The sequence below is a fragment of the Heptranchias perlo genome, chromosome 43 (assembly GCF_035084215.1).
Source record: "Heptranchias perlo isolate sHepPer1 chromosome 43, sHepPer1.hap1, whole genome shotgun sequence".
Lineage (NCBI taxonomy): Eukaryota > Metazoa > Chordata > Chondrichthyes > Hexanchiformes > Hexanchidae > Heptranchias > Heptranchias perlo.
In genome coordinates, this window is record NC_090367.1 from 464,558 (window position 1) to 488,557 (window position 24,000).

General features: G+C 46.5%; 1 protein-coding gene and 1 long non-coding RNA gene across 4 annotated transcripts in view; one reads left to right on the top strand and one right to left on the bottom strand.

Annotated features, from left to right (window-relative positions):
• LOC137306342 (transcriptional-regulating factor 1-like) overlaps positions 1 to 12,126 on the bottom strand; it is a 66,382-nt gene extending 54,256 nt beyond the window's left edge. For all 3 annotated transcript variants that reach the window (XM_067975494.1, XM_067975493.1, XM_067975491.1), the window contains exons 1-2: positions 11,918 to 12,126; positions 3,307 to 3,353 (exon numbers count right to left, since the gene is read on the bottom strand). The gene's annotated coding sequence lies outside the window, so the exon portion shown is untranslated. The remainder of the gene's footprint in view (positions 1 to 3,306; positions 3,354 to 11,917) is intronic.
• Positions 7,260 to 22,416, top strand: LOC137306356 (uncharacterized). Its single transcript, XR_010958861.1, has 4 exons — positions 7,260 to 7,434; positions 11,077 to 11,119; positions 20,057 to 20,174; positions 21,860 to 22,416. It is a non-coding gene; the product is annotated as an uncharacterized lncRNA (long non-coding RNA).
• Positions 22,417 to 24,000: the final 1,584 nt, after the last annotated feature.

Consider the following 24,000-nt stretch of genomic DNA (forward strand, 5'->3'; position numbering starts at 1 on the left):
TTTTGACGCTGCTGCAATTGACCGAGACAGAGCATTCTGACCCAGGGAGGAAGGATATACCAGCTGCACAGGAAGTTTAATTCTCAAAGGGCTAGCAAAAGCGCTTTCTAGAAATACAAGTTAAACAGCAAGCCAAGCGGCCGGACATCAGGCAGAGGCTGGAGCTGTCTGGTTGCTGCTGAGTGGGAGTCAGATAATAACACCAGCAGGAATGAGTCAGGGTCCCCGTTCGGACTGCAGTTACTCAGGGACTGGGTCCTCTGCGTGACTATAGTGGGCTGCCCAGGACTGAACTGCTCGTTGGACCAGTGTAACAGTCGGGCTTTGTTTTAATTCCTTCTCAGAGTGTGGCTGACACAGTCCCTAGTTGCACTAGGAAGGTTCGGCCTCCTCGAACTGCTGCATTGTTTTTCCAATGGTCTTCAAGGGCATCAACCATTTGCGTCTCCTGTCGGCCTGAGTAGAGGTGGCAGCAATCACCATCAAAGTGAAAGACTGGAGACAACCTGGTCATCTTTCTGGTGTCGGCCACAAAGTACCACAAAGTACCAGATGTATTGAATTCAATTTCACAACTTGCTAGTCCAGTACCATTCCACTGTGGCATCATTTCACCTCTGTTGTCAGAAGCGTGCGAGCAGGTTACAGAGAAATGCCAAGCAGCTCGCGCATGGCTGACATGCTTGGCATTTCTCCGTAGCTCCTCCTCTTTTAACATCAGATAGGAGAATTCCCATTGGGAAACCCATTGATGTCAGTAATGGTGCTGCAGGCAAAAATAAATAATTCACCACAACTGGGACAAAGGCTCACAAGAGCCTAAGTGCCAGCAGGAGAAAAAAAGTGTAAACAAAGGGCTGAAGTGGCCTAAAACCACTTACCTGTATATCACTGTGTCCTTTAAATGAACTGCCAGCTTTATCTCTTGCTTAGCAATCCTGGATTCCTGTACCTGATGTTCTGCACACCCGTACTTTGGGAAATTGTGCACAGGACGTCCCTGTTTTGGACGGGGGCTCAAAATGGCCAGCCCGCCCCCAGGTGGGAACTTGAACCGAACGGTTTATAGGCCAAGATCTGGCAGAACTGATCTTTGACCTTCCCGCTCCCTTACTCCTGTTTTCAGGGCAAGATAGGAATCAAAATCAGCCCCACCCTCTTTACTCACTCAGCTTGGTGTTAGCTGTGACTTAGTGGGTAGCATTCTCTGAGTTAGAAGGTCATAGGTTCATATCCCACTCCAGGTATGCAAGCACAAAATCCAGGCTGACATTCCCGGTGCCAGTACTGACGGATCGCTGCACTTTCAGAGGTGCCGTCTTTCGGATCAGATGTTAAACCGAGGCCCCGTCTGCCCCTCTCAGGTGGACCTAAAAGATTCCATGGCCACTATTGGAAAAAGAGCAGGGGAGTTCTCCCCGGTTTCCTGGGACCAATATTTAGCCCTCAACCAACGTCACTAAAAAACAGATTATCTGGTCTGTTTGTGGGATCTTGCTGTGTGCAAATTGGCTGTTGCCTTTCCTACATTACAACAGTGACTACACTTCAAAAGTACTTCATTGGCTGTAAAGTGCTTTGGGATGTCCTGAGGTTGTGAAAGGTGCTGTAGAAATGGGAGTTTTTACTTTCTCTAGAAAATCTCCTGTTGATAACAGTCCTCTGATTCTAATACGTTGATTATCCTGCTCCCGATATCTAGATGACTCATTTACCATGCGTTACTTTAAAAGGGGGTTTAGTTCCTCCTCGTTAGCTCCTCGGCTTAACCCACGTGGAGATCGGACATGTCCTGTCACTGATGACAGCCACGTCTCCTAGGTAATTCAGTGTGTGACCTCCAGAAGAGTGTGCATGTCGATCCCTCCACAGAGTTCTGTACTTCAGGTCTTTCTGCTGACTCAGAGCTTCAACTGCCTCTCCGCTTCTCTCTGACACAATCTCTGACGTCGGTGCTGCTCAGAGGGTTTCGCAAAGCTCCCAGCAACATTTCGGTTTGACTAATGCTCTCTTGCCCTGACCTTTTACCCAGGCTGGCGATTGGATCTCTGTGGAAAGAGAGAGAGAGAGCGCGAGAGAGAGAGCGAGCAGGAGAGGCAGCCGGCCTTGACCTTTTGAGAAACCACTTGTTACTCGAGTCAGGCGGCTGATCGGTTTCTGCATTCCAGCACAAACCGGCAAGCTGAGAAAGCAAACTGAAACTCGGTGGGACGCAAAGCATTGCTGTCCGAGCAGAGGTAAACCTGTCGCGTTATAGACTCGATCTTCACTCACCTACAGTGAGGAAAATCCAAAAAGGGCACTGCCCGCAGAAGTAAATGTATTCACGGCAAGAACCAGAAAAACTTGCATTTATATAGCGCCTTTCACCGCCTCAGGACGTCCCAAAGCGCTTTACAGCCAATGAAGTACTTTTTGAAGTGAGGTCTCTGTTGTAATGTAGGAAACGCAGCAGCTAATTTGCGCACAGCAAGATCCCACAAACAGCAAAGTGATAATGACCAGATAATCCGTTTTAGTGATAAATATTGGCCCCAGGAAACCGGGGAGAACTCCCCCTGCTCTTCTTCCATTAGTGGCCGTGGGATCTTTTACATCCACCTGAGAGGGCAGACGGGGACTCAGCTTAACATCTCACCTGAAAGACGGCACCTCCGACAGTGCAGCGCTCCCTCAGTACTGACCCTCCGACAGTGCAGCGCTCCCTCAGTACTGGCACCGGGAGTGTCAGCCTCCGGATTATGGGCTCAAGTCTCTGGAGTGCGACTTGAACCTGTGACTTTCATAACTTAGATGTGAAAGAGAGAGAGAGAGAGAGACTCACAGCAGGAGAGAGAGAGAGAGAGCCACTGAGCCGCAGCTGACACTGGAGTGGGGAGTAAGAAAATGTCACCCTGGTGCAGCAGTGATGCTCTGCTAGGTTGGGGCTGAAGCACATTGTTGTGTCAGTGTAAATGGAGCTATACTCTCCATTTAACCCGGGCTGTACCTGCCTTTATTTCCCAGAACTAGCATCACTCAACTCAAGAAGCAAAAAAAAAGTCACAAAAAAAAGTAAGTAAATTAAAAAACAAAAGCAGAATGCTGCGGATGCTGGAAATCTGCAATAAAAACAGGAAATGCTGGAAACCCTCAGCAGGTGTGGAGAGAGAAACAGACTCAATGTTTCTGGTGAAAGGTCATCAACCTGAAACATTATCTCTTGTTTCTCTCTCCACAGATGCTGCCCGACTCTGCTGAGTGTTTCCAGGGTTTCCTGTTTTTTTTATTTTAGGTGATTAAAATTGTCCGACTTTAAAGACAGACCTGTGTCTGGTCGAGTTCTCTTGTTCGGTGATGGTCCTAATGAGCTCCTGAGGGATCAACCACAAAGAGTGAGAGTCTAATAAACAGGAAGCTGAGGTATAATAGTCTATTAACAACAACAACTTGCATTTATATTGTAAAACATCCCAAGGTGCTTCACAGGAGCGATTATCAAACAAAATTTAACACCGAGCTGCATAAGGAGATATTAGGACAGGTGACCGAAATTTGGTCAGAGAAGTAGGTTTTAAGGAGCGTCTTAAAGGAGGAGAGAGAGGCGGAGAGGTTTAGGGAGGGAATTCCAGAGCTTAGGGCCCAGGCAGCAGAAGGCACGGCCGCCAATGGAGGGGCAAAGGGAGTGCGGGATGCACAAGAGGCCAGAATTGGAGGAACGCAGAGGTTACAGAGACAGGGGAGCGGTGAGGCCATGGAGGGATTTGAACACAAGGAAGAGAATTTTAAAATGAAAAGAGAAAATGCTCGAGAAGCTCAGCAAGTGAAGCAGCATCTGTGGATAAAGAAACAGAGTTAACGTTTCAGGTTGAAGACCCTTTGTCAGAATTTGAGCGTTGTTGGACCCGGGAGCCAATGTAGGTCAGCGAGCACAGGGGCAATGAGTGAAGAGGGCTTGGTGCGGGTTAGTAGAGCTTTAGATGAACTCAAGTTTACGGAGGGTGGAATCATAGAACGATACAGCACAGTAGGAGGCCATTCAGCCCATCATGCCAGAGCCGGCTCTTTGAAAGAGCTATCCAATTAGTCCCACTCCCCCTGCTCTTTCCCCATAACCCTGCAAATGTTTCCCTTTCAAGTACGGTATTTATCCAAATCCCTTTTAAAAGTTATGATTGAATCTGCTTCCACCGCCCTTTCAGGCAGTGAATTCCAGATCATCACAACTCACTGCGTAAAAAAACATTCTCCTCATCTCCCCCTCTGGTTCTTCTGCTAATTATCTTAAATCTGTGTCCTCTGGTTACCGACCCTCCTGCCACTGGAAACAGTTTCTCCTTATTTACTCGATCAAAACCCTTCATGATTTTGAACACCTCAATTAAATCTCCCCTTAATATCCTCTACTCTAAGGAGAACAATCCCAGCTTCTCCAGTCTCTCCACATAACTGAAGTCCCTCATCCCTGGCACCATTCTAGTAAATCTCCTCTATACCCTCTCCAAGGCCTTGACATCCTTCAGCTGAGTCCTAACCAGTGATTTATAAAAGATTGAGCATAACTTCCTTGCTTTGTACTCTATGCCTCTATTAATGAAGCCCAGGATCCCATATGCTTTATCGATTTGTCCTGCCACCTTCAAAGATTTGCGTATGTGACCCCCCCCAGGTCTCTCTGTTCCTGCACCCTCTTTAAAATTGTACCATTTAGTTTATATTGCCTCTCCTCATTCTTCCTTCCAAAATGTATCACTTCACACTTCTCTGCGTTAAATTTCATCTGCCATGTGTCTCTCCATTTCACCAGTCTGTCTGTGTCCTCCTGAAATCCATTACTACCCTCTACATTGTTTAATACATTTCCGAGTTTCGTGTCATCTGCAGACTTTGAAATTATGCCCTTTATATCCAAGTCCATATATATATATCAAAACATCTTTGAATGTACATTTAAATATATAATGGTCCCATTAAATATATATGTGCACATATATTTAAGAACATAAGAAATAGGAGCAGGAGTAGGCCATTCGGCCCCTCGAGCCTGCTCCGCCATTCAATCAGATCATGGCTGATCTTCGACCTCAACTCCACTTTCCCACCCAATCTCCATATCCCTTGATTCCCCTAGAGTCCAAAAATCTATCGCTCTCAGCCTTGAAAACACTCAATGACTGAGTATCCACAGCCCTCTGGGGTAGAGAATTCCAAAGATTCACAACCCTCTAAGTGAAGAAATTCCTCCTCATCTCAATCCTAAATGGCCAACCCCTTATCCTGAGACTATGCCCCCTAGTTCTAGACTCTCCAGTCAGGGGAAACATCCTCTCAGCATCTACCCTGTCAAGCCCTCTTAGAATCTTATATGTTTCAATGAAATCACCTCTCATTCTTCTAAACTCCAGGGAGTATAGGCCCATTCTACTCAATCTCTCCTCATAGGACAACCCTCTCATCCCAGGAATTAATCTAGTGAACCTTCATTGCACCCCCGCTAAGGCAAGTCTATCCTTCCTTAGATAAATGTAAGGAATCTTACAACACCAGGTTATAGTCCAACAGTTTTATTTGAAAATCACAAGCTTTCGGAGCTTTCCTCCTTCGTCACTCACTCACCTGACGAAGGAGGTAAGCTCCGAAAGCTTGTGATTTTCAAATAAAGTTGTTGGACTATAACCTGGTGTTGTAAGATTCCTTACATTTGTCCACCCCAGTCCATCACCGGCATCTCCACATCATGGCTTCCTTAGATAAGGAGACCAAAACTGTACACAGTACTCCAGGTGAGGTCTCAATAAAGCCCTGTACTATTTAAATGTACAGTGTCTCATAAAATATATATGTGAATGTACATTTAAATATACAATGCCCCCATAAAATATACAATGGTACCATAAAATATATATGGTGAATTTACATTTAAATATACAATGGCCCCATAAAATATACAACGGTCTCATAAAATATATATGTGACTATATTGTCTTGAAAATCCAATAAAAGCCAATACTTCCAAGACAAAACTCTTTCCTCCCTCTTCCCCCGCTCCCCCCAGGGGACTAACATACTTGCCCCACATCACCAGCGTCCCCCGCAGTAAAGAAAATGGAGATATAGCTGAAGTCTGAAGTTACTAAAGTCATGTTCAGACCAGAGGACTGCAGATTGCCCAGGAGGACGGTGAGGTACTCTTCCCTCCTCCTCACCTTTTTTCCTCCTGTCTCTCCCCTCATCTCCACCCCGCTCCAAACTTAGAGTAGTGGGATAATTGCATCATCACCTAATTGTTTGCAGAATTATTGAGGGGGAATGGTAAGAGACAGTGAGGTCTGTTCAAGTAGCTACTCGATTACCATAAAGTATTTTGTAGGCTGCAAGGTGATTTGGCCCCAGTGGCGAGTTACAAATTCGTTTGAGCTGTAGATTCCCTCAAAAAGACTACCTGTCTTTGGAAGCCATTGAAAACGTCATAATAGCCAGAATCATGTTCAACAGAGGATGTTTTATGTGAATCCATGGTTGATTAAGGGAGTGGTAAAAATTGCATGTTGCATCAGTGATCTGGTGACAGACCAAGATAAAACAGACTGAAAACAACCATGAGGAGAACTCTGGTTTTTAATATGAATTCTATAGTCAGTAATCGAGTAGTAATGTAACAAAACAACTGAGAATTTTGTTTATTTTCCCTTTACAAAGATACTTAATTTAAAATAGGTTCTTTAAAAAATACCACACTTCAAACTGAAGCTTGGCATTCAGGAAAAAAGCCAGCTACAGAAACCCTGAAAATACTATTGTTTTAATTGCAAAGTTGTTTGAGTTGGTGCCCTACTGGAACACTTCCTGCCGTGTTTTCACACAGCAACTCATCTATTGAATTTAGAAAACCATTAGTTTATCACCTTGTTTGCCCCATTTGAAATAAATTTATTCACCTTTTAATCTCACCAGGATTGACTGTTGAGAAACAACCAACTGTGGTTCTGGTTGATTCTGCAAAGACCAGGGCTGTGGGGAAAGAGCAGGGGAGTGGGACTAGCTCCACCAACGAGCCAGCACAGACATGATGGGCCGAATGGCCTCTTTCTGTGCTGAAGCATACTATGATACTATTTAAACATTTTTTTTAAATAGCTGAGAAATTCCAAAGAGAGAATGAGTCCAAAAATCGTTGCGTAGAAAACGCCAGTCGCTTCAAAGTAATCGGCTGGGTGTGAAGAGCTTAGAGATGCGATGACATGCTCTGTCAACGCAATTCTTTCTTCTTTCAGAACTGCAGGCCGCAACTTGCACAGGGACAGATTGAACACTGCCCAGAGGAATCCACACTGATCAGCTCTGTACGGAGTACGCAAGGTGAGCTAATCAGGGGCTCAGAACCACAGGAAGCAAAGATATAAAGAACAGCCGAGGCCCGGACCCAACATCCAGGGAGACTGTCTGGGCAAAGAGGTAAATTTAAAAAAAAATCTCAAGAATAATGGACTAGGTGGATAGAACTGTGGAGTACACGTCTCCAGAGTTAAAGCTTTACGTTGCACACTGGGTTGGGTTCCGGTCCCCATTCCACGATCAGGTATCGGGGAGGGTGCAGAGGAGAGCAATGCGAATGATGCCGAGTGTAAAGAGGAAAACCTGCGAGGACAGATCGGCGAAGATCGGACTCCACAGTCCGGAGTAGGGGAAGTCAGAGAGAATCTTCACTGAGGTACATAAAATATTAAATGGTGCATATACAGTGAACCCGGAATATCACCTTCAAAGTGAGTCAGCCTTGTGAGACCAGAGGTGATCAATTTAAACTAGCAGAGAGTACATTTAAAACAGATATTAGAAAGACTTGCTTTACTCACAGAGTGATGAGTCTTTGGCACAGCAAGGAGATGGTGGAAAAGACATTAAGAAAAAACTTGCATTTGTATAGTGCCTTTCACGACCACAGGACGTCCCAAAGCGCTTTACACCCAATGAAGTACTTTTTTTTTGAAGTGTAGTCACTGTTGTAATATAGGAAACGCAGCAGCCAATTTGTGCACAGCAAGATCCCACAAACAGCAATGTGATAATGACCAGATCATCTGTTTTTAGTGATGTTGGTTGAGGGATAAATATTGGCCCAGGACACTGGGGAGAACTCCCCCTGCTCTTCTTCCAATAGTGGCGGTGGGATCCTTTACGTCCACCTGAGAGAGCATCTCATCCGAAAGACGGCACCTCCGACAGTGCAGCACTCTCTCAATACTTGCACCGAGAGTGTCAACACAGATTTTGTACTCAAATCTCTGGAGTGGGATTCTGAACCCACAACCTTCTGACTCAGAGGAGAGAGAGTGCTACCCACTGAGCCAGGGCTGACACAGCACATATTAGGAACGTTAGTTCAAAACACAGCCTTTTCTCATCCCTTGACTGTGCTTATTTACAAAATCAGCCTTGGAATATAGAAAGGCTGCACACCTGCCTGTCAAACCGCGAGTGTGAACAGGCTCAGGCGGCAGGTGAGAGTTTACCGTCTGCAGGACGAGGGAAATCGGAAACTGCTTCCTTCTTTGGGGAGCGAGCCCTCTCAACAACTGCTTCTGAACAATCACAAAGTTGAACAGCCCCTCGCTCTGAATACAGCAGCACCTGGTCAAAACCTGTGACCATTCACCTCTCTCACCCAATGTGAATTTGACTTAAGTGGGATCTGCGTGACAGAAAATAATTTGCACATCTGCTGCAGATGTGCTGCTCACTGACAAGTAGGGTTCTACTTGTTAACAAGAACAAGCACTAATTTATAAACGAATGAGCTAAATATCGATAAATATAGATAAACTAAAGCACTAATAAATAAACTAATAAACTGGAGAAGCTGGGATTGTTCTCCTTAGAGCAGAGAAGGTTAAGGAGAGATTTAATCGAGGTGTTCAAAATCATGAGGGATTTTGATAGAGTAAATAAGGAGAAACTGTTTCCAGTGACAGGAGGGTCGGTAACCAGAGGACACAGATTTAAGGTAATTGCAAAAGAACCAGAGGGGAGATGAGGAGATTTTTTTTTTACGCAGCGAGTTGTGATGATCTGGAATTCACTGCCTGAAAGGGCGGTGGAAGCAGAGTCAATAATAACTTTCAAAAGGGAATTGGATAAATACTTGAAAAGGAAAAATTTGCAGGGCTATGGGGAAAGAGCAGAGGAAAGAATGGGACTAATGGGATAGCTTTTTCAAAGAGCCGGCTCAGGCATGATGGGCCGAATGGCCTCCTTCTGTTCTGTACGATTCTACGATATCTATGATTCTAAGCAGCCTCCCCCAGTAAATGTGCAGCATTGTGTCCCGCAGGCTCGAGCTCCAGAGAATCAGGACGGACACAGCACTATTTGTCTTGAGTTATAGTTTTTTTTAAAAGGATTTTTTATTGCTTGGAATAACTCGAAACAAATCAGGCGGTTTATCGAATGCAGTCATTTCTTCTCCTGACCTTGAGCTCTATGTCACAGAAAACACCCCAGAAACCTTCCCGTGGGGAGTGACTTATATTCACTGCCATGGAACTGGGGCACAACAAATAATCGAAGGCCCATGAGAAAATATTGGTTAAGTGATGAACTTAATGATCCAGTTGTATTTTTAATTAACTTAAACATCATTTAGGAACATTAGGAACAGGAGTAGGCCATTCGGCCCCTCGAGCCTGGTCCGCTATTCAATTAGATCATAGCTGACCTGTACCTCAACTCTATTCACTCGCCTTAACTCCATATGCCTGGATGCCTCAATTATTCACAATATTTATTAACGACTTAGATGAAGGCATAGAAAGTCTCATATCTAAGTTTGCCGATGACACAAAGATTGGTGGCATTGTAAGCAGTGTAGATGAAAACATAAAATTACAAAGGGATATTGATAGATTAGGTGAATGGACAAAACTGTGGCAAATGGAATTCAATGTAGACAAATGTGAAGTCATCCACTTTGGATCAAAAAAGGATAGAACAGGGTACTTTCTAAATGGTAAAAAGTTAAAAACAGTGGATGTCCAAAGGGACTTAGGGGTTCAGGTACATAGATCATTGAAGTGTCATCAACAGGTGCAGAAAATAATCAAAAAGGCTAATGGAATGCTGGCCTTTATATCTAGAGGACTGGAGTACAAGGGGGCAGAAGTTATGCTGCAGCTATACAAAACCCTGGTTAGACCACACCTGGAGTACCGTGAGCAGTTCTGGGCACCGCACCTTCGGAAGGACATATTGGCCTTGGAGGGAGTGCAGCGTAGGTTTACTAGAATGATACCCGGACTTCAAGGGTTAAGTTACGAGGAGAGATTACACAAATTGGGGTTGTATTCTCTGGAGTTTCGAAGGTTAAGGGGTGATCTGATCGAAGTTTATAAGATATTAAGGGGAACGGATAGGGTGGATAGAGAGAAACTATTTCTGCTGGTTGGGGATTTTAGGAGTAGGGGGCACAGTCTAAAAATTAGAGCCAGACCTTTCAGGAGTGAGATTAGAAAACATTTCTACACACAAAGGGTTGTAGAAGTTTGGAACTCTCTTCCGCAAATGGCAATTGATACTAGCTCAATTGCTAAATTTAAATCTGAGATAGATAGCTTTTTGGCAACCAAAGGTATTAAGGGATATGGGCCAAAGGCAGGTATATGGAGTTAGATCACAGATCAGTCATGATCTTATCAAATGGCGGAGCAGGCACAAGGGGCTGAATGGCCTACTCCTGTTCCTATATTCCTATGTTCCTATGATACCCTTACCCAACAAAAATCTATCGATCTCTGTCTTGAAAGCTCCAACTGACCCCCAGAATCCACAGCCTTTTTTGGGGGGAGAGAGTTCCAGATTTCCACCCCCCTTTGTGTGAAGAAGTGCTTCCTGACATCACCCCTGAACGGCCTGGCTCTAATTTTAAGATTATGCCCCCTTGTTCTGGACTCCCCCCACCAGAGGAAATAGTTTCTCTTGATCTACCCTATTGAATGCTTTTAACATTGAAACAGTTCCCCTTTTAAAAAAATATTTGTATTTATTTGTGGAGTGTCTGCCTCATCACTGACTGTTTTTTTATCTTCCTGTTGCCTTGATCAGAACGGCCTGCAGCCAGAATGCTAATGCATCGTCATCCTTAATGGTGAGCATCAGAAACACAATCACAATCGGTACCGTGTGTCACTAGAACACTACCACGGCAATTAAATTCCTTCTCCCCCTCCCAGGCTGGAAAGTGAAATATTATTTATGATTTTTAAAAATATATTTGTTAAAAATACAGTTTAAAATATTTTTTCGTAAATATTTTTCCAACTTGGGAGTATTCATAATTGTCAAGTAAATGCTTTCTTAAGGAATTCAGGACCCCTGCAGCACAAATGAAAGGTGTTTAGCACCAACGCGACATATGCTGCTCCTGAAATGTTTTGTTAGCGTTTGAAATCATAGAATCATAGAGCACAGTGGAAGGCCCATCGAGCCTGTGCCGGCTCTTTGAAAGATCTATCCAATTAGTCCCACTCCCCCTGCCCTTTCCCCATAGCCCTGCAAATTTTTCCTTTTTCAAGTATTTATCCAATTCCCTTTTGAAAGTTATTATTGAATCTGCTTCCACCGCCCTTTCAGGCAGTGAATTCCAGATCAGAACAACTCGCTGCGTAAAAAAATTCTCCTCATCTCCCCCTCTGGTTCTTTCGCCAATTATCTTAAATCTGTGTCCTCTGGTTACCGACCCTCCTGCCACTGGAAACAGTTTCTCCTTATTTACTCCATCAAAACCCAACGTAATTTTGAACCCCTCGATTAAATCTCCCCTTAACCATCTATGCTCTAAGGAGAACAATCCCAGTCTCTCCAGTCTCTCCACATAACTGAATACTCATTTTTTAAAAAACGATTATGCTTTTAGAAATATGACAAAAGTCGATGATGTACTCACCCGGGTTTATTGGGGAGGGAGGTGGGGGGGGAAGGAGTGGAGGAGAAAGGAAACCAATCCATCCATGCGTTTGTCTCAGTAACTCTGGAACCCGTCCTCCTCCTCCTCCTGCACCATCCTCGCGACACCACTCGAGCTTCAGTCACGAGGCAGGTTTCAGAATCACCGGGCTCAATCTCACAGCACCAACCCTGCACTCGACTTCTACTCGGTGAGCTAACAGAAGTGACTCCTTCTCCCCCTCCTTCTCTACCCCTCCTCTCCCCCTCCTCCTCCTCTCCCCCTCCTTCTCTGCCCCCTCCTTCTCTACCCCCTCCTTCTCTACCCCCTCGTTCTCTACCCCCTCGTTCTCTACCCCTCCTCCTCTCCCCCCTCCTTCTCTCCCCCCTCCTCCTCTCCCCCTCCTCCTCTCCCCCCTCCTCCTCTCCCCCCTCCTCCTCTCCTTCTCTCCTCCCTCCTTTTCTACCCCTCCTCCTCTCCCCCCTCCTTCTCTCTGCCTCCTTCTCTCTGCCTCCTTCTCCCCCCTCCTTTTCTCTCCCTCCTTCTCTCCCCCTCCTTCTCTCCTCCTCCTTTTCTCTCCCCTTCTCTCCCCCTCCTTCTCCCCCCTCCTTTTCACTCCCCTTCCATCTCTCCCCCTTCTTCTCTCCCCCTCCTTTTCACCCACCTCGTTCTCTCCCCCTCCTTTTCTCTCCCCCTCCTTTTCTCTCCCCCCTCCTTCTCTCCTCCCTCCTTCTCTCCCCCTCCTTTTCTGTCTCCCTTCCCTCCCCCTCCTTCTCTCCCCCTCCTTTTCTCTCTCCCTTCTCTCCCCCTCCTTTTCTCTCTCCCTTCTCTCCCCCTCCTTCTCTCCCCTTCTCTCCCCCTCCTTCTCTCTCCTTCTTTCCCCTTCTCTCCCCCCTCCTTCTCTCCCCCCTCCTTCTCTCCCCCCTCCTTCTCTCCCCCCTCCTTCTCTCCCCCCTCCTTCTCTCCCCCCTCCTTCTCTACCCTTCTCTCCCCCTCCTTCTCTCCCCTTCTTTCCCCCTTCTCTCCCCCTCCTCCTCTTCCCCCCTCTCCCCCTCCTTCTCTCTCCTTCTTTCCCCCTCCTTCTCTCTCCTTCTTTCCCCTTCTCTCCCCCTCCTTCTCTCCCCCTCCTTCTCTCCCCTTCTCTCCCCCTCCTTCTCTCTCCTTCTTTCCCCTTCTCTCCCCCTCCTTCTCTCCCCCTCCTTCTCTCCCCCCTCCTTCTCTCCCCCCTCCTTCTCTCCCCCCTCCTTCTCTCCCCCCTCCTTCTCTACCCTTCTCTCCCCCTCCTTCTCTCCCCTTCTTTCCCCCTTCTCTCCCCCTCCTCCTCTTCCCCCCTCTCTTCTTCCCGCCCCGGTACTTGACTCCTGCACCCCATCTCATGTTCAAACCATTTCCCAAGCCAAAGTACATGCAAAGTTAAGCAGTTCCACCATCTGCCCTAATAATAAACTGATAAACCCAGAAGGGAAAGACGATCTTTCCTGGACAGGTTCATTATTCAAACTCACTTGTTTCCTCTGCAGCCATGCACCCCTAACCTTCCCTGCACTCCTTTACTCGAGACTGAAATGCATATATTCAAATCTCTTCACTCTACAATAGCTGCTGAGAACCGCCCAAGAAATATAAATAAGAGAGAGAAAAACCCCCAAGAAACGGCCTACATTTTCCTGCGTGGTTTTTTGGAAACCACACCGAATTTTTTCTTTTTCTTAATAGCCAGACTAACCCACGGGACTGCTCTGTAATCGGCCATGGGTCTCACGGGGCCTCTCAGGCTCGCAGGAAAGCCTGAGGCTTCCCATCATCCTAAGGCCGCAGTGGGAGCAGCCTTATTTTAAAAAAAATTTAATTATTTTTCCCAGACAAACATGCCAACATTACATAGAATTACAAAGAATTTACAGAACACGAACAGGTCATTCGACCCAACTTGTCTATCCCGGTGTTTGTGCTCCACACGAGCCTCCTCCCTCCCCTCTCCATCTCACCCTATCAGCATATCCTTCTATTCCTTTCTCCCTCATGTGTTTATCGAGCTTCCCCTTAAATCCATCTACACTATTCACCTCAACCACTCCTTGTGGGAGTGAGTTCCACATTCTCACCTTCTCTGGGTAAAGAAGTTTCTCCTGAATTCCCGATTGGATTTATTAGTGACTATCTTATATTTATGGCCCCCTAGTCCTGGTCTCCCCCACAAGTGGAAACATCTTCTCTCCGTCTGCCCTATCGAACCGTGTCATTATTTTAAAGACCTCTATCAGGTCACCCCTCAGCCTTCTCTTTTCTAGAAATAAAGAGCTCCAGCCTGTTCAGTCTTCCTTATAGTTATATCCTCTCAGTTCTGGTATCATCCTTGTGAATCTTTTTTGCACCTTCTCCGATGCCTCTATATCCCTTTTGTAATATGGAGACCAGATCTGTTCACAGTAATTCTAAGTGTGGTTTAACCAAGGTTCGATACAAGTTTAACATAACTTCTCTACTTTTCAATTATTACTTGTAGATGAAGAGGGAAGCGGGTACACAGAAAATTAAACTGGAAACGCTAAAAAAAAGCACAAATCATTAATATATTAAAAAAATCAGAATAAATAAAAGTTTGGCTCTGTCATATTTAGATTGCAATCCTGAGCTTTGGTTAATGGTGACACAGAGTCACAAAAGTAATTCTGTGTCACAGAATCGGAGGGGGGATACTTGTCACTGTCCTCCGCTTAAAAACACAAACCTGAACATTTTTAAACACCAGAAATTTTAAAAGTCCAATCCAGGTGTAATATTGGGTAATCCTAATAAAAGGCATTAATAGTTTGAGAATATTTATATAAAATTTCCGATGGTTTTGTGTCGAACGGGCAATTGAATCAATTCTAGTATTACTTCCTGAGACACTCCACCCTGTGCTACGCTGCATGTAGACACTGCACCCTCAGTGTTAACCTGTATATTATATCCTTATCATCTGCCAGTGAATGGTTCTATTAAACACTTATCCTAATCTTTAGTGTGTGATTTGCACCATCCAACAATAAACAGAAACTTTGTGAATAGTAGCAGTCAGTGTAGATAAACACAAAGCAACTCGAGAATATTAACGGCCAAACCCCTTCCCGTTCACTCCCACTGTACAGACTCCCAGTGAATGAAATCATTTCCCATCACTCTCACTATATAGAATCCCAATGAACCAAACCCCTTCCCGTTCACTCCCACTGTACAGACTCCCAGTGAATGAAATCATTTCCCATCACTCTCACTATATAGAATCCCAATGAACCAAACCCCTTCCCGTTCACTCCCACTGTACAGACTCCCAGTGAAACTTTGTTCCGTAGAATTTCAAACATGACACTTAAGTAGAAATTCCTGTTACAAAAATAAATGATTTGTAAGATATCCTCAGTCGATACATGCAGTCAGTCCACGGCAGCTTTTAAATCAGATGTGTTTGGTATAAATCTCGGTCTTTGCTCATAGTTCTGAGTGTTCAGATTGAATCACAAAATGAATGATTCAATGCCTGTGGGACAAAGATATGCAAATATGTGTGATTTACTAAAACCTTCACCCTAATGTGACATTGTGTTGGTGAGCTGGTTGTACAGTCAGAGGGAGGACTGACACCTGCCCACTTTTAGACCGTACAGTCGGCTTTCTGAGTGGGCTGCCCGGCAATTTCCACAATGAGAACTGGTCACCAAATACCTGTTCTTCAAAGTATGGTCCTCAGCTGCTGACATTAGACCACAAGTCCTAATCCCAACCCATTCACAGCCCCGCCCTCAATCACTGCCCCGCCCTCAATCACTGCCCCGCCCCCAATCACTGCCCCGCCCCCCAATCACTGCCCCGCCCCCCAATCACTGCCCCGCCCCCAAATCACTGCCCCGCCCCAATCACTGCCCCGCCCCCCCAATCACAGCCCTGCCCTCAATCACTGCTCTGCCCCCAAATCACTGCCCCGCCCCCAATCACTGCCCCGCCCCCCAATCACAGCCCCGCCCCCCAATCACAGCCCCGCCCTCAATCACTGCCCCGCCCCCAAATCACAGCCCCGCCCCCAAATCACTGCCCCGCCCCCAATCACTGCCCCGCCCCCCAAATAACTGCCCTGCACCCCAATCACTGCCCCGCCCCCAATCACTGCCCTGCCCCCCAATCACTGCCCCGCCCCCCCAATCACTGCCCCGCCCCCCAATCACTGCCCCGCCCCCCCAATCACTGCCCCGCCCCCCAAATAACTGCCCCGTCCCCCAATAACTGCCCTGCCCCCCAATCACTGCCCCGCCCCCCAATCACTGCCCCGCCCCCAATCACTGCCCCGCCCCCAATCACTGCCCCGCCCCAATCACTGCCCCGCCCCCCGTTGCCCCACCCCCCGTTGCCCCACCCCCCCCGTTGCCCCACCCCCCGTTGCCCCACCCCCTGTTGCCCCACCCCCCATTCACTGCCCCACCCCCCATTCACTGCCCCACCACTCACTGCCCCCCCCACCATTTCCCCGCCCCCTGTCACCCGTCTAGTTCTGGCAACCCTGATGCAACTGAACTGGAGTGAGATAGTGATCTTTTAACTTGGGCATCATGTGGGGTGTGGGAGTGTAACAGTTATGTTACTGGACTAGTAATCCAGAGAACATGAGTTTAAATCCCACCGTGGGCAGTTTCTGAATTTTAATTCAGTTTTTAAAAATCTGGAAATCAAAAGGTGTCAGATTGTCGTTAAAAACCCAACTGGTTCACTAATGTCCTTTAGGGAAGGAAACCTGCCGTCCTTAACCCGGTCTGGGCCTATATGTGACTCCAGTCCCAACATGGTCGATTCTTAACTGCCCCCTGAAATGGCCTAGATAGCCCCTCAGCTGTGTTAGGGATGGGCAGCGAATGCCGGCCTTGCCAGTGATGCCCACATCTCAAGAAGAGTAAGAAGAGAAGGTTGTTGCCGGGGCCAGTAAGCGGTCTCAATGCTTGAGAAGAAGGTTAAAGTTTCAGTCCAAAAAGCAGACGGAGACTGTCAGAGTGTTGCGCCAGGCAGGATGCCACCCAGTCATCAGTCTGATCAGATAGTGTCAGCGAGAACACAACAGAGGAAGCCACCCACTGGGGGTCCTACAGCAAGCTCCAGGACTGAGGATGGAGGAGAGGACAACACCTAACCTGGAGAGGGAGGATTAAGAAAGATTTGTTCTCGGGATGTGGATGACATTCCCAAAGCCACATGCGTTGCTGAGAAGGTAGAGTGGTGGGCCTGTGTACAGATTGTTCGTACAACCAAGTCCATTAAGAGTCAACCGCACAGTGCGGACTAGAGCCATGTGTAAACAGTCCCACACAAGGCTCTAGTTCACGCTATAGAATCATACAGCACAGAAGGAGGCTATTCAGCCCATCGTGCCTGTGCTGGCTCTTTGAAAGAGCTATCCAATTAGTCCCTCTCCCCTGCTCTTTCCCCGTAGCCCTGCAGATTTTTCCCCTGCAAGTATTTATTCAATTCCCTTTTGAAAGTTATTATTGAATCTGCTTCCACCGCCCTTTCAGGCAGTGAATTCCAGATCATAACAACTCGCTGTGTAAAAAACATTCTCCTCATCTCCCCCTCTGGTTCTTTTGCCAATTATCTTAAATCTGTGACCCCTGGTTACCGACCCTCCTGTCAATGGAAACAGTTCTGCCGATCTACTTTATCAAAACCTTTGAACACCTCTATTAAATCTCCCCTTAACCGTCTCTGCTCTAAGGAGAAAAATCCCAGCTTCTCTACTCCATGCCATGTCTCAAATGACTCGTAAACTGTGTCCCAAAATGAAAGGTTCCTGAGTTTGACCACATGGCAGTCACTCCACCTCAGAAGGGTTTTGGTAATGTGGTGGTTATGAAATCGGACTGGCAACCCAGAGGCCGTAAATTCCAACACCACCATGGATTCAATAAATGCAGTTATTTCATAGAATCATACAGCACAGAAGGAGGCCATTTGGCCCATCATGCCTGTGATGGCTCTTTGAAAGAGCTATCCAATTAGTCCCACTCCCCCTGCTCTTTCTCTGTAGCCCTGCAATTTTTTTCCTTTTCAAGTATTTCTCCAATTTCCTTTGGAAAGTCACTATTGAATCTGTTTCCACCGCCCTTTCAGGCTGTGCATTCCAATTTCCGGCCCTGCACTAGGGGGAAAGATGACCATTAAAATGTTGGACCAACTGGTTCACCGTTGTCTTTCAGGGGGAGGGAGCCAGTCATCCTTACCCTGTGACCTACAATAGGCACTTGTCCACACTAAGTGGTTAACGCACTCAGTTATATGAACAATCTCCACAGAGGCCCACCACTGCCTGCTCGCAGCCTTGCGAGTTTCACCCACATCCCGAGAACAAATAGAAAAAAGAATTACTTTGAGATAAGGCGAGTACAAAAACAATCCACCCCTGCCTTCACCACTGCGTTCGTACCAGTTATTCTTTTCCGTCTTATTTTGGGTGGAGAGATTCACCTCCTCATCCCACAGTCAACCCCTCTCTTTTGAGATACCCAACTTGATGCCAGTTGGTGCAAAATTAGGAGCAATTTTCGTGCTACGAGACCATAGGAACGGGTTTGAGACGAGCCCAACTCACTTCAGCCAACAGACGGGACTTTCCTCTCATCAGACTTTCAACCCAAAGCCCAAAAAGGCGAAGGCAGTCCTTTAACTCACTGCACCATCCACTCACCCTACGTGACCAGCCTTTTCTACTTTGTTCAGATGAATTATTGCATCATTTTTGCACGATAGCATAACAAAAAATGCCGCACGGTGTTACGAGCCAATATTTATCCCTCAACCAATATCACCAAAAAGAGATGGCCCAGTCATTTATCTCATTGCTGCTTGTGGGATCTTTCTGTGCACAAATTGGCTGCCGCATTTCCCACATTATAACAGTGATTACACTTCAAAAGTACTTCAACAACAACAACCTGCATTTATATAGCGCCTTTAACGTAGTAAAACGTCCCAAGGCGCTTAATACTTCATTGGCTGTAAAGCGCTTTGGGACATCCTGAGGTTGTGAAAGGTTTTTTTATAAAGGGAGTCCTTCTTCATGACTTCAGTTTACTTGACATGCACATGTCCCCAGTGCTCTCACTGTGTTGAAAGCCTCTCCGCCTCTCTACCTCTCTCCTCCTTTAAGATGCTCCTTAAAACCTACCTCTTTGACCAAGCTTTTGGTCCTAATATCGACTTATATGACTCGGTGTCAATAGAAGGAGATCTCAAGCTCTCCATAGTCCGTGTACTAAAATTATTGTATGATTAGAATTTATTTTGTGCTGTGGGATGAATACAATCCCAGGTCAGCACTTGGAGGTGTTACAAAAAGTCCTTGTTCCATACATAGAAGTTACAACATGGAAACAGGCCCTTCGGCCCAACATGTCCATGTCGCCCAGTTTATACCACTAAGCTATTCAACATCTAGTTAGATCAGGTATGAGATATTAAATTGGTATCAACAGCTATTACAGGTGATCGTAGAATCATACAGCAGAGTAGGAGGCCATTTGGCCCGTCATGCTTGTGCCATCTCTTTGAAAGAGCTATCCAATTAGTCCCACTCCCCTGCCCTTTCCCCATAGCCCTGTAAATTTTTCACCTCAAGTATTTATCCAATTCCCTTTTGAAAGTTATTATTGAATCTGCTTCCACCGCCCTTTCAGGCAGCGCATTCCAGATCATCACAACTCTCTGAGTAAAAAACACTACTCCACATCTCCCCTCTGGTTCTTTTGCCAATTATCTTAAATCTGTGTCCTCTGGTTACTGACCCTCCTGCCACTGGAAAGTTTCTCCTTATTTACTCTATCAAAACCTTTCAGAATTTTGAACACCTCTGTTAAATCTCCCCTTAACCGTCTCTGCTCTGAGGAGAACAATCCCAGCTTCACATAACTGAAGTCCCTCATCCCTGGGACCATTCTAGTAAACCTCCTCTGCACCCTCTCCAAGGCCTTGACATCCTTCCTAAAGTGTGGTGCCCAGAATTGGACACAATACTCCAGCTGGGGCCTAACCTGTGATTTACAAAGGTTTAGTATAACTTCCTTGCTTTTGTACTCTATGCCTCTGTAAAACCCAGGATCCCATCTGCTTTTTTAACAGGCTTCTCGACTTGTCCTGCCACCTTCAAAGATTTGTGATCTCATCCAACGAGGAGTGTCAAAATCTGAAGATAACTTGGAGCCTATTGAGTAATAAGAGGGGGAGTTTTCCCAGCGAGGTACAGTACTGACCCTGTGAACCAGCGGGCAGGACTTTGGCCACATTTAATAAGACCTGCTCAGGAAAAATTAAATTGCACAGTGAAACCTGAGCAATTAAACTTGTATTGAACCTTGGTTAGTCCACACTTGGAGCACTGTCTACGTTTCTGGTCTCCATATACCTTGGTTAGTCCACACTTGGAGCACTGTCTACGTTTCTGGTCTCCATATACCTTGGTTAGTCCACACTTGGAGCACTGTCTACGTTTCTGGTCTCCATATACCTTGGTTAGTCCACACTTGGAGCACTGTCTACGTTTCTGGTCTCCATATACCTTGGTTAGAGCACCCTTGGAGCACTGTGCACAGTCCTGGTCTCCATATACCTTGGTTAGAGCACCCTTGGAGCACTGGGCACAGTTCTGGTCTCCATATACCTTGGTTAGAGCACCCTTGGAGCACCGTGCACAGTTCTGGTCTCCATATACCTTGGTTAGACCACACTTGGAGCACTGTGCACAGTTCTGGTCTCCATATACCTTGGTTAGATCACACTTGGAGCACTGTGCACAGTTCTGGTCTCCATATACCTTGGTTAGAGCACCCTTGGAGCACCGTGCACAGTTCTGGTCTCCATATACCTTGGTTAGACCACACTTGGAGCACTGTGCACAGTTCTGGTCTCCATATACCTTGGTTAGATCACACTTGGAGCACTGTGCACAGTTCTGGTCTCGATATCACACTTGGAGCACTGTGCACAGTTCTGGTCTCCATATACCTTGGTTAGATCACACTTGTCGCACTGTGCACAGTTCTGGTCTCGATATTACACTTGGAGCACTGTGCACAGTTCTGGCCTCCATATATCTTGGTTAGACCACACTTGGAGCATTGTGCACAGTTCTGGTCTTGATATCACACTTGGAGCACTGTGCACATTTCTGGTCTCCATATACCTTGGTTAGACCACACTTGGAGCACTGTGCACAGTTCTGGTCTCGATATTACACTTGGAGCACTGTGCACAGTTCTGGTCTCGATATTACACTTGGAGAACTGTGCACAGTTCTTGTTAACATATTACAGAAGGGATATAGAGGCACGGGAGAAGATGCAAAAAAAGATTCACAGGGATGATGCCAGAACTGAGAAGTTATAACTATCAGGAAAGACTAAACAGGCTGGGGCTCTTTTCTCTCTAGGAAAGAGAAGACTGAGGGGTGACCTGATAGAGGTCTTTAAAATTGTGAAGGGGTTCAATAGGGTAGACGTAGAGAAGATGTTTCCACTTGTGGGGGAGACCAGAACTAGGGGCCATAAATATAAGATCGTCACTAATAAATCCAATAGGGAATTCAGGAGAAGCTTCTTTACCCAGAGAGTGGTGAGAATGTGGAACTCACTCCCACAAGGAGTAGTTGAGGTGAATAGTGTAGATGGATTTAAGGGGAAGTTAAATAAACACATGAGGGAGAAAGGAATAGAAGGATATGGTGATATGTTAGAAGAAAAGGGCAGGAGGAGTCTGGTGTGGAGCAAAGTACCGGCATGGACCAGTTGGGCTGAATGGCCTGTTTCTGTACTATACGTTCTATGTAATTTATCAGGAGCCTGGGTCTGTCTGTTTTACAGGAGGAGAGTCGCCATTAGTTGTAAAAGTGAAACAATTTCTGATCGATGTATTTTGATCTGATCCCAGGTGTGCCCGAGGGGGACAGTTTTCCTGTTTGGGAGCAGGCCCACCGTTGGAAACAATATTCTTTATCCTTGGACTCGCCAGAACTCATCGGCTAATCGGAGACAGTTGTGATGCAGCCTGGCCCAGGATATAGATGCAGGTAATGGAAACCTTTCTCAAAAACAACTTGACTCCCCGAGTTACCGTGATATATACGCTGGAACAGGCAAGACCTGAAGGAACAGGAGGCCATTCAGCCCCTTGAGCCTGTTCTGACATTCAATGAGATCATGACTGTGAAAGGTGCTATAGAAACGCAAGTTCTTTCTGTATAAGTGAGCACGCGCTCTTTCATATCAAATCACTGATCAACACCAGCCCTGAGGCCTGGGCAAAGAGGCTGCAGGCCAGCTGACTGAGAGATTGCATACCTGGGACAGCAAGACACTCTGCCGTGTGGAACCCTTCAAAATAACACTGAAACCGTGAGGAGCGGTGAAAGAGCTGGGCCACACTTGAACAAGAATGTCGTAAATACTTCAACTAGTTGCCTGCTTTAGGCCATTCACAAAGAAATGTAATTAAAACAAGCACGGTACAGATTATGCTCTCAGTGTCGGACACTCCTGGCAGCATTGACACGTACCCCTCGACACAGGCTTTGTACCGACTGCAGTAATGTGCCACTCGGGCCACTTGCACTGTCTTAATACTCTCTTAGCCCGCTGCTTGGTGAGACTTTCTTCCTGCCCTGTGACTCTCCCCTCTAAAGTCCAGAGCATCTCTCTCTCTTTCCCTTTTTTAAATATCTCTGCCGATATCCTAAGGATGGTGGACAAGCACCCGAGCATCTCGCTGAAAATCATTCCCCCCAACCCCCCAACCCCCCTACCCCCCCTCCGAAAAGAATTACAAACTCACTGTCATACCGAATCAAATGTCATAACACAAGAGCGTTGGTGTAATTCGTGGCTTCGAGCAGCACAATCAGGACAGGAATGAGTGTGCTCGTACTATCTGCATACTCTAGGGAAGCTGAGGGGAGGGAGAGCCAATCATCTGCCCCTCACAGGACAAAAAAAAAACCATCACAAAATCAGCACTGAACCCAGCTCGGAGCAACAGCAGGCAGCCATCACCTGCAGAGGTACAGTGACGTGGTGCGTGTACGTGTGATGTGTACATGCCCTGTGTGTGTACGTGTATGTGGATGTGTACATGTCCTGTGTGTGTACGTGTACGTGTGATGTGTACATGTCCTGTGTGTGTACGTGTATGTGTATGTGTACATGCCCTGTGTGTGTACGTGTACGTGGATGTGTACATGCCCTGTGTGTGTACGTGTACGTGGATGTGTACATGCCCTGTACGTGTATGTGTATGTGTACGTGCCCTGTGTGTGTACATGTATGTATATACATGTGTGTGCGCACACGAGCCCTGAAAATAACCAAATCACAGTGTCTGTGAGACAATAACCCAATCAGAGTGTCCGAGACAATAATCCAATCAGAGTGTCCGAGACAATAACCCAATCAGAGTTTCCGAGACAATAATCCAATCAGAGTGTCCGAGACAATAACCCAATCAGAGTGTCCGAGACAATAACGCAATCAGAGTGTCTGAGTCAATAACCCAATCAGAGTGTCCGAGACAATAACCAAATCACAGTGTCCGAGACAATAACCCAATCAGAGTGTCTGAGACAATAACCTAATCACAGTGTCCGAGACAATAACCCAATCACAGTGTCTGAGACGATAACCCAATCACAGTGTCCGAGACAATAACCCAATCACAGTGTCTGAGACGATAACCCAATCACAGTGTCCGAGACAATAACCCAATCACAGTGTCTGAGATGATAACCCAATCACAGTGTCTGAGACGATAACCCAATCACAGTGTCCGAGACAATAATCCAATCACAGTGTCCGAGACAATAATCCAATCACAGTGTCAATGTGAAGGAATTTCAATCACGGTCCGATGGGGGAGAGGACCCTCAATCAGGGTCCGATGGGGGAGAGGACCCTCAGTCACTGTCCGATGGGGGAGAGGACCCTCAATCAGGGTCCGATGGGGGAGAGGACCCTCAATCACTGTCCGATGGGGGAGAGGACCCTCAGTCACAGTCCGATGGGGGAGAGGACCCTCAATCA